Source organism: Oryx dammah, unplaced genomic scaffold, assembly GCF_014754425.2.
Source record: "Oryx dammah isolate SB20612 unplaced genomic scaffold, SCBI_Odam_1.1 HiC_scaffold_28, whole genome shotgun sequence".
NCBI lineage: Eukaryota > Metazoa > Chordata > Mammalia > Artiodactyla > Bovidae > Oryx > Oryx dammah.
The window spans coordinates 19099565-19111075 of record NW_024070212.1 but is presented as its reverse complement, the minus strand read 5'-3'; the positions used below and the strand labels follow the sequence as shown (position 1 = coordinate 19111075).

The window sequence follows — 11511 nt, the reverse complement described above, 5'->3', positions numbered from 1 at the left end:
GAGTGCATGCTAAGTCACTTCAGTCGTGTCCACCTCTTTGCAACCCCATGGATCTTAGCCCACCAGGCTCCTCTGTCCATGGGATTCTCCAGGCAAGAATACTGGAGTGGGTTGCCACTTCCTTCTCTAATGTGCTATACTCTTTATATATTATTATTTAATCTTCTCACTGCTGTGAGGTAGGATGATTATTATCTTCATTTATAGCTCAGTTGGTAAAGAATCTGCCTGCAATGCAGGAGACCCTGGTTTGATTCCTGGGTCAGGAAGGTCCCCTGGAGAAGGGATAGTCTACCCACTCCAGCATTCTTGGGCTTCCCTTATGGCTCAGCTGGTAAAGAATCCACCTGCAATGCAGGAGACCTGGGTTGGAAAGATCCCCTTGAGAAGGGAAAGGCAACCATTCCAGTATTCTGGCCTGGAGAATTCCATAAACTGTATAGTCCATGGGGTCGCAAAGAGTCAGACACAACTGAGCGACTTTCACTTTACTTTCACTCAACAGAGGGGAAATTCAAGTTCTGAGAGGCTGTATATTTTGCCTTTCAAAACCTGGGATTGCTGAGCTGGTTGCTGACCTGGGATTGAACCCAGTTTTAAAGTAGTACTTCTCCAACAAATCATTTTGCTTCCCACTGTCTGGAATTTCCTTCCCCCATCATTGCCTGTTTTTCCTTCAAGGCCCATCTCAAAACATATCTCTTTCCAAAAAAACCTTTCTTTATCCCTAGCTTAATGTCTCTTTTTGAGCCTCTACAGTACTTGGAGGCTCTGTTGTGGCAAACTCATAGATTCTGAGACCAGAAAAATCATTCATCATTCTCTTCTCTATCTAATCTCACAATTATTTGTGTATTGGACATACAAATAACCGATTGGGCCATACAAATGTACCGGTTGGTCCTTTAAGTACAGAAATTAGTTGTACTTGTCACCCTGCTTATTTAACTTATATGCAGAGTGAAGTGAAGTCACTCAGTCATGTCCGACTCTTTGCAACCCCATGGGCTGTAGCCTACCAGGCTCCTCTGTCCATGGGATTTTCCAGGCAATAGTCTTGGAGTGGATTGCCATTTCCTTCTCCAGGGGATCTTCCCAACCCAGGGATCAAACCTGGGTCTCCCGTATTGTAGACAGACGCTTTACCGTCTGAGCCACCAGGGAAGTCCACATCATGAGAAACGCTGGACTGGAAGAAACACAAGCTGGAATCAAGATTGCCAGGAGAAATCTCAATAACCTCAGATATGCAGATGACACCACCCTTATGGCAGAAAGTGAAGAGGAGCTAAAAAGCCTCTTGATGAAAGTGAAAGAGGAGAGTGAAAAAGTTGGCTTAAAGCTCAACATTCAGAAAATGAAGATCATGGCATCCGATCCCATCACTTCATGGGAAATAGATGGGGAAAGAGTGGAAACAGTGTCAGACTTTATTTTTGGGGGCTCCAAAATCACTGCAGATGGTGACTGCAGCCATGAAATTAAAAGACGCTTACTCCTTGGAAGAAAAGTTATGACCAACCTACATAGCATATTCAAAAGCAGAGACATTACTTTGCCGACTAAGGTCCGTCTAGTCAAGGCTATGGTTTTTCCTGTGGTCATGTATGGATGTGAGAGTTGGACTGTGAAGAAGGGTGAGCGCCAAAGAATTGATGCTTTTGAACTGTGGTGTTGGAGAAGACTCTTGAGAGTCCCTTGGACTGCAAGGACATCCAACCAGTCCATTCTGAAGGAGATCAACCCTGGGATTTCTTTGGAAGAAATGATGCTAAAGCTGAAGCTCCAGTACTTTGGCCACCTCATGCGAAGAGTTGACTCATTGGAAAAGACTCTGTTGCTGGGAGGGATTGGGGGCAGGAGGAGAAGGGGACGACCGAGGATGAGATGGCTGGATGGCATCACTGACTCAATGGACGTGAGTCTGAGTGAACTCCGGGAGTTGGTGATGGGCAGTGAGCCCTGGCGTGCTGCGATTCATGGGGTCGCAAAGAATCGGACACGACTGAGCGACTGAACTGAACTGAACTGAACTAGGTGTACCTTACTCATTTTTGTATCCTCCACAGTATAGAATGCAATGATACAGTAGGAACTCAATAAATATGTACTGACATGATTTAAATTATTTTAACAGCCTTCAATCCAATCTACCTTGCAATTTCATCCTGTACATCACTACTCTGTTCTCTTAAGACACATTTTTTTGAAGTTTATTTATTATTTATTTTTTGGCTGTGTTGGGTCTTTATTGCTGCACGCAGTCTTTCTCTGGTTGTAGCAAGAGGGGGCTATTCTCTAGATGCGATGCTTGGGCTTCTTAAGCGGCTTCTCTTGTTGCAGAGCACGGGCTCTAGGGCAAGCAGTCTTCAGAAGCCGTGGTGCACAGGTTTAATTGCCCTGCAGCGTGTGGGGTCTTCATGGATCAGGGACTGGAATCTGTGTCTCCTGTATTGGCAGACAGATTCTTCACCACTGGACCACCAGGGAAGTCCTAAAATACATTTTTATCACACTATTTTTACAAATGCTTTCTGTAGCCTGCTGCGTTGTCTCACAATCTGATCCATTCTTAAGCATTTTACTCAGTTAAGAGCAGACTTTTAGAAATGTTCACCCTCTGCTGTAGTCAAGTTGGTCTCGTGAGGCCCCACATTACACAGGCATTTGTGTCTTTCTGAAATGGCTCTCTCCACCCCTTGGCCTCTCTACCTTGCAAGTTCTACTTCCCAAGTATTGCCTTTCCCAGTCTTCTCTGGCTACTTCACCATTTTTCATTTCTATATACTTTTTAAATTTAATTTTTATTGTATATTAGAGACAAGTTGATTTCCAATGTTATTTTAGTTTCAGGTGTACAGCAAAATGATTCAGTTATACATATATTCTATATACCTTTAAGAAATAAATTGTACCATGCAATTCTGAACTTATTCTCTATTTCCATCACATAAGATCATTTCATATTATGTTGACTTGAGAATACAGAATCCTGTCTTACTTATCTTTGTATTGTTTTAATACATGTTTAAGCAAAAACTAATAAATATTTATTGGATTAATTTTCTAATTATCATCTTCTACATGTTTTATCTTCACTTCTGATGCATCACCCATTTGGCCATGTCTTCTGAGGCTTTTTAGCCAGCCTTAGGTTTGTCTGTTCTTTTGCTCCCCTCCTGGTATATAAAAGTCCACAAACAAACATACTATTTAAAAACATTAGGGGAATACATTATTACATAAGTCTACCCTTGTGTACACTTGCTGTATGTTATAAAATGAAGCTCACCCTGCAACCTTCCAAACCTGTAAACTTGATTTTTGCACAGTAGTCTCCTTTGAAATGGGGCATACTTGTTGCATGTTTAACTAGTTTTTTTTTAAAGAGAGGAAATCTGCAATAGTACATTATTAAATCCCTAGCCTGCTGCCTCCCTTCCATCACAGATGAGGAAACATCTCCTGAATGATGTCAAAAAGGGAAATGAAAGCAGAATAAGGAAGCCTAGCGGTTTCTCCAGGTTTTAAGTCACCACTTTGTAGGCTTATGCATTCTGAAAGTCAGCTGCTTCAAGTTTCTCTGAGGAACTATCTTACATAGTTTTACAGAAAAAGACTCTGATTTTTAGGATGATACTAGTTGATGCTGGGAGGGATTGGGGGCAGGAGGAAAAGGGGACGACAGAGTATGAGATGGCTGGATGGCATCACCGACTTGATGGACGTGAGTTTTAGTGAACTCCAGGAGTTGGTGATGGACAAGGGAGGCCTGGTGTGCTGCAATTCATGAGGTCGCAAAGAGTTGGACACGACTGAGTGACTGAATTGAACTGAACTGAATGCTAGTTTTACTCTCTGTTAATTTACCCAAGTGATTAATTTTGTGCTGGGAATTTAATAACAGACATTATTTCCATAGTTAAAATAGTTCAGTTGTTACTGACCCTTCTGTCCCAGAAGTACACAAAGGTAAGAAGAATATACTTAATAGGGACTTCCCTGGAGGTCCAGTGGTTAAAATTCCAGGCTTTCACTGCAGGGGGCATGGGTTTGATCCTCGGTTGGGGAACTATGATCCCACATGCCATGGGAACATGGTCCAATATACTCTCATACTTAGGACAGTATGGGAGACTAGAAAATTAATTAACTCTAAGTCAAAATTATCCAGTTTACATTTTCTGAAGAAAGAAAATAGGATTCTTGAATCACCAAGGAAAATAGGCATTTTTAATTGAAAATCTACAGTATTTCTAATACTTCCTGTATAATTATCTGCTTGGTGCATTATCCTGAAAATATTTGATCCAGTAGATATCCTCCATTGTCTTGGGTCCCCACCTTGGTCACTTGGCAATGTGTGCTCAAAGAAAGAAGGTTAATTTTACCAAGATATCAAAACAAGACATTACTTAGTAGTACTGGGGTACCAAAAATGAAACACTTCCTCCAACAAATGTATAACAATTGTGACACACTTGATGAGTTATAATCAATTCCAACTTAGTCTCAGAAATTTGTCTGTAATAATAAAGTACCAAAATTTACAAGGGATACCTTTAAAATTAATTAGATTCAGGTTATCTCTGTAATAGCATCACTTTGATGGAATATATGTACATTGCAGTATGCTTTCTGGGGGAGGAAAGGGAAGTTTATGGTACACTCACATTATTTTGTGAGTGTACCCATGGAAATGTATCACAAGCAATAGATGTGAGCAACATCTGTCTTCTCTACAGGGGTAGAGAATACTAGAGCTAAAGCATGTCTTACAGTGTACATTATTTGTTTATTTCACCTAGCCATCATTTCCCCTTCTGTGGTAATATCTTTATTTGAAATGGGGCAGAGCAGGACAAGGGGGAAGGAGCAATATGTTCAAGGAAGTCTCTGAGGCAGCCTCCACAGAGGAGCAGAAGGAATTGGAAGATAAAGTGACCAGTCCAGAGAAAGCTGAAAAACTAGAATTAATAGCAAGGGATCCTCATCTGGGACAAAAGCCTGGAGGTTCAGATTTTTTAAGAAAATGATTGCAGAAAGGACAAAAATACTTCGATTCTGGGGATTACAACATGGCTAAAGCAAAAATGAAGAACAAGCAACTTCCTACTGCAGCTACAGATAAGACAGAGGTCACTGGCAACCACAAGCCTACTCCACAGGATCTTTCTCAACGGAAGCCTTGCCTTGTTGCCAGCAAGCTGGCTGGCTGATTAAAAGAGCTGAACTGTGTGAATCTTCTAATTTCCTTTATTTCTGTGCTGTTCGATCTATTCAGAAACATAGGTCTCCCATTATTTCTCCTTAATATGTTACTTCTTCACTTTTAGTTTAACAATGCACTGATGAAAAGAACATGTTAGTGTGCAATATAATCTGCTTGAAAATGATTGTATGTATTGTTGTTCAGTTGCTAAAGCGTGTCCAACTCTTTGGAACCCCATGGACTAAAGCACGCCTGGCTTCCCTGTCCTTTACTATCTCCCAGAGTTTGCTCAAATTCATGTCCATTGAGTGGGTGATGCTATCTAACCATCTCATCTACTGCTGCCCTCTTCTCCTTTTGCCTGCAATCTTTCCCAGCATGAGGGTCTTTTCCAATGACTTGGCTTTTTGCATCATGTGGCCAAAGTATTGGAGCTTCAGCTTCAGCAACAGTATTCCAATGAATATTCAGGGTTGATTTCCTTTAGGATTGACTGGTTTGATCTCCATGCAGTCCAAGGGACTCTCAAGAGTCTTGCTGTTGTCTAAGTCATATCTGGCTCTCTGCAACCCCATAGACTGGAATACAGCCCCACCCATCAATAGATAGGCTGCCTAGTCATACTAGCTTACATGCTTAGATGCTCAGTCGTGTCCAACTCTTTGTGACCCCATGGACTAAAAAATAATAAGATAAAATGGGGACCCACCCCCTACCCCCCCACACACACATTGGGTTAAGAGAAAAGCAACTCCCCCACCAGCTCCAGGGGTGGGTGTAGGACCCAAGGCTAGCCTATCAGAACTTTGCATCCTCTGGCTATACTGACTAGGAAAAAAATATTTGGCTGTGGGAACTAGCAGGAGGAATTGAACCAAGGGCTACTGAACTGCTATAGAAACTTGACAAAGAATCCCCAGGCCTATCAGTCTATTGCCTTTCTAGGCTCCCAACTTGTACCACAGCTAAAGCTGAGTAGTCAGTCTCAAGAAAGGGCATTTACCTCATACCTACAGGGGGCACAGTGGTAAAGAATCTGCCTGCACTGCAGGAGACACAGGTTCAATCCCTGGGTCAGGAAGATCCCTTCGAGACGGAAATACCCACTTTGGTGTTCTTGCCTGGAGAATCCCATGGACAGAGGAGCCTGGTGGGCTATAGTCCACGAGGTTGCAAAAGAGTCAGACATGACTTAGCAACTAAACAACCACCACCACCACCTCTGGTATAGCCATGAAGAAGAAGAACAAGCAAGATTATTTAGCAGGAAGAACCAGGGGTCATGGTGGCAATAAAGAAGATCCCTAGAGAGAACAAATTTGGTGGTTGCCAATTGGCTGGTCAAGAAACTCACTTCACCACCAGGGAAGGGGGAGTCTTCCTTACTTCAGCCCCACTGGGTATAATGTATGCTATGGATCAACAATAACTGTTCTATTTTTCATCCATTCTCTCCTTTCCAGAATTAGACTTTCATTGTAGTTATTCTATTTTTCTCCACCATTTTTTAGATACGTTAGATATAGACAAGTTTTGGTTGCCAGACCTCAAGAGGCCATATCCAAACTGGATGAGGAAGACAACATACATCAGTCAAAACTCTTGATCTTGAACCTGAACACATGATCCAGATAACATCATAGGTTGTCTCACTGGGGAGGGAAATTTGGTAAGCATTTTTTCAATATAAGCATGAATATTTTTTTTAACCACAACTACTCACCCCTTACTTCATTTCTAACAGAATTCTAATCTTGTTTACAGAACTGTTTTCCACAAGGCCATGGGCTAAAATGAAGTCAGAGAGGTAACCTGGGACCATATCATGCTTGTAGGTCACTTAAGAATTTGCATTGTATTCTAAATTCATGAAAATATAAGCTCCATGAGGTCATAGGTTTTTGTCACTGTCCTAGAACAGTGTCTGGCATGTTAAATACACGACAGCTTACCGGGAGGGCTTTGTGCAGGGGAGTGGTATGGACCTGCTGCCCAGAGAACAGACTACAGGGCAGCTACAGCACAGAGCGTGCAGCACGGGAGGAGGGAGGTTAGCAGGTCTACCACAGAATCCGGGTGAGAAGTGACAGGGAGTCACACTGCGGGTAGGGGTTGTGGTTGAGGTAGAGAAGTGGCCAGACATATCACATTTTGAAGACAGAGACACAGAATTTTCTAATATGGATTGTAAGAGAAACAGAAAAGACAGGAATAACAACAAAACGGTTATTACTAAACATGGAGCAATGTTTAATTCAAAATCACATGGCTAGATAACAAAGCTTTAAATAGTTGCTAGAACTTCTCTTCTTGGTTTTTTTAAATTCGAGTAAATACATAACATAAAATTTACCATTTTAGCTACTTTTAAGTATACAATTAAGTGGCCTTAAGTAAATTAACAATGTTGTGTAATTATCACAATCTATTTCCAGAAATTTTTTTAAAACATAGACTTAATTTTTTAGAGCAGTTTTAGGGTCACAGCAAAATTGAGCTGAAAGTACAAAGAGTTCCAGTATTTTCCTTTTCCCAACATACTCATAACCTCCCATGCTTAGAAACTGTTCATCATTCCAAACAGAAAACTTGTACTCTTTAAACAATAACTTAGGATTTTGCTCCCTACTCCCTGATGGTGCAGTGGTAAAGAATCCACCTGCCAATGCAGGAGACATAAGAGACACTGATTCGATCCCTGGGTCAGGGAGAATCTCTGGAGGAGGAAATGGCAACTCACTCCAGTATTCTTGCTTGAAAAATTCCATGGATAGAGAAGCATGGCAGGCAAAGTCACAAAGAGTCAGACATGACTGACTGACTGAACACAGCCAGCCCCTGCCTATACTTCTAGTCTATTCTATTTTCTGTTTCTATGAATGTCTATTTTTAAATGCCTCATATAAGGCATTGAATGAATCATTTGTCCTTTTGTGTTTGGCTTATTTCACTTATCATGTTTGCACTGTTCTTCCATGTTGTAGTATGTATCAATGGTTCATTTCTTTTTAAGGCTGAATAATATTCCATTGTGTATATATATATATATATGCCACAATTTGTTTGTCTATTCATCTGTTGATGCATACTTTATTTCTACCGTTTGCTATTGTGAATAATGCTGCTAAGAACATTAGTACACAAGTATCTGAGTCAATGTTTTCGATTTTTTTGATGTATATCTCACAGTAAAATTCTTAGAGTAGAGCAGTATGGTAACTCTATGTTTTACTTTTTTACAACAGTTGCACTTTGTTTCCACCAACAATATACCAATTTTTCTACATTGTTCCCACACTTGCTATTTTTTGCTTGCTTGTAATAGCCACCATAATAAGTGTGAAGTGGTATCTCATTATTTGATGTGTGTTTCTCTAAAGGCTGAAAGTCGCTCAGTTGTGTCTGACTCTTTACAACCCTATGGACTATACAAGTCCATGGAATTCTCCAGGCCAGAATACTGGAATGGGTAACCTTTCCCTTCTCCAGAGGATCTTCCCAACCCAGGGATCAAACCCAGGTCTCCCACATTGCAGGTGGATTCTTTACCAGCTGAGCTGCAAGGGAAGCCCAACAGTACTGGAGTGAGTAGCCTATCCCTTCTCCAGGGGATGTTCCCAACCCAGGAATCGAACCAGGGTCTCCTGCATTGCAGGCGGACTCTACCAACTGAGCTATGAGGGAAGCCCTCTCTGAAGTCTGGTGATGAGCATATTTTCATGTGTTTATTGACCATTTGTACATCTTTGGAGAAAAGCTCATTCAAATCCTTTGCCCATTTTTGCATTGGGTTGTTTTCTATTGTTGAATTGCAGCTCTTTATATATCATGGATATTATTTTTTTAGTCAGATTTATGATTTGCAGACATTTTCTCCTACTTTGTGGGTTGTCTTTTGGCTCTCTTGAGTGATACTTTGATGTACAAAAGTTCCAAATTTTGATGAAGTCAAATTTATTTCATTGTTGTTGCTTATATTTGTAGTGTCATGTCTAAGACAAGGTCAGGAAGATTGATCGACTGATTGATTTTTCCATATATAGAAAAGCACTAAAATTATTGAGATACCTGTTCTTTGTAGTTAGCAGTAATCTTTTGTCAAGATGTATGCTTGACTATGTGTATTTCCCAGCTAAGAAAATTCATATACATATTTGCTCCTCCCCCTAACTCTTTGGAGCAGTCCCCTTACAGCAACTGAGAGGCTGTTTCCCAGGCTATAATACTCAGTAAGGTCCCTGAATAAAATGTAACTCACAACTTTCACCTTGTATGTTTTTTCTTAAGTTGTCACAGGAAAGCAGACTTTAGGCTATAAATGCCCAGAAGTGAAGAATCAAATTCCTGAAGTCCATGGACAAACTAAGCTGTATTTGAAGGTTTTTCAAGAGTATTAGAGCCTGAAAATTCAGCAGGAAGGATGTGTACTATTAAAAAACTGCCCAGTAGTATTATAGTATCTGTGCCACTGAAAGTTAATGGGCTGTTGCTTGTAAATTTTCATATCCTCCTCACAAGATTTATGAAAGGTAATGAGAAATAGAGTATACTGTACTAGCTAAGAGCACTAGGACCTTGGATTCCAAAAGAGCAAGCAGTCAGCCAAATGCAGAGTATGAGACATTCTATTGGACAAATGATTTGGCTTCTCCATGGAATCAATTACAAGAAAAAGTAGGTGTGTGTGGGGGGGTAGAGGGCAGGGTGAGGAGGTGACTGTCAACGAATACAGGAGACTTAGGAAATAAATGCAATGCATGAAACTGATTGGATACTAATTTGAGAAAACCAACAGTAAAAAAAAAACACCATTAAATGATTGGAGAGGTTTTTAAATGGGCTAAATATTAAATGATACTAAGAAATAACTATTAATTTTGTTGGATGTACTAATGGCATGGTGGTTATATTAAAAAATTTCTCACTCAGAGATGTATAATGAAGTATTTATGAAGTGATATCTGGGATTTGCTTTAAAACACTGAAAAAAATGAGAAGGGATAGACGAAACAAGATTGGAAAATGTTGGTAATTGTTGACACTGGTGATGTATACAGGGATTCACTCTATCACTCTCTCTTTCTCCTTTCATATATATGTTTAAAATGTTCTATAACAAAGTTAAAAATAAAAATAGATAATAAAATATGTAGAAGGAGAAAGAAAAACAAAACAGACCTGGTCTGCATCCTGGTTCAACCACTTACTTGCTAGGTTACCTTGCAGAAGCTATTTGAAATCTGTAAAACGGCAATAATAAGGGTAGGTAAAGCACTTAACACATTATGGTCTGCATAGTAAAGCTCAATAAATGTTAGCTAATATTGTTATTATGAAAGAAATAAAAAATATAATTACAGACTTGATTTACAGTAATTTAAAAACTTCTTTGTGTCAAAATATCAACCATTAATTACTGTATGATTTGTAACAGAACTCTGGAAACAATATAGATGTTCATTTACTGAAGTTTACTTACATGAATTAGATACATCTTTATAAGGGAATTTCATGCATCTATAAAAATAATGATGTGCTAAGTTGAGACCTATAAATTCTATTGCTCAGCATCATTTTGGAGATACTATCTAACGTAAACAGACAAGAAAGAAATTAGAGGTAAAAATTGGAAAGAAAATGGTAATACTGACTTCTGTGGATGATATGCTTACGTACTCAAAAACCTCTCCCCAAAATCAAAAGAATCAACCGCAAAAAAGTACAAACCAAGAGAGATTCAAGGTAAGGTGGTTGTTGTTGTGTTGGTTGCTCAGTCGTGTCTTACTCTTTGCAACCTCATGGGATTGTAGCCCACCAGGCTCCTCTGTTCATGGGATTCTCTAGACAAGAATACTGGAGTAGGCTGCCATTTCCTTCTCCAAAGTATAATGTTACCTGTAAGTATTTTGTGGATGTTCTTTATCAAATTGAAGGTGTTTCCCTCTATTACTAGTTTGCTGAAGGTTACATGACACCAAAAGAATAGTCTATACACAGGAAAACTGCTAAACTGCATTTTATCAGCAATAAAAACCTTTGTATTTCAAAAGACTCTCTTAAGAAATTGAAAAGAAGGGACTTCCCTGGTGGTCCAATGGTTAAGACTCCCAATGTAGGGGGCTCGGGTTTGACCCCTTGTTGGGGAACTAAGATCCCAAATCCCATACACCACACAGCATGGCCTAAAAAATTTAAAAATGGAAAGAAAATTTGCAGACTGGGAAAAAATATTTGAAAATCATACATCTGATAAAGGGGTTGTATCCAAAATATATAAAGAATTCTTAGGACTAAATAAA

At 39.8% G+C, this 11511-nt stretch overlaps 1 pseudogene; it reads left to right on the top strand.

Annotated features, from left to right (window-relative positions):
* Positions 1–4880: 4880 nt before the first annotated feature.
* LOC120855941 lies at positions 4881–5219 on the top strand (annotated as a pseudogene).
* The last annotated feature ends 6292 nt before the right edge of the window (positions 5220–11511 follow it).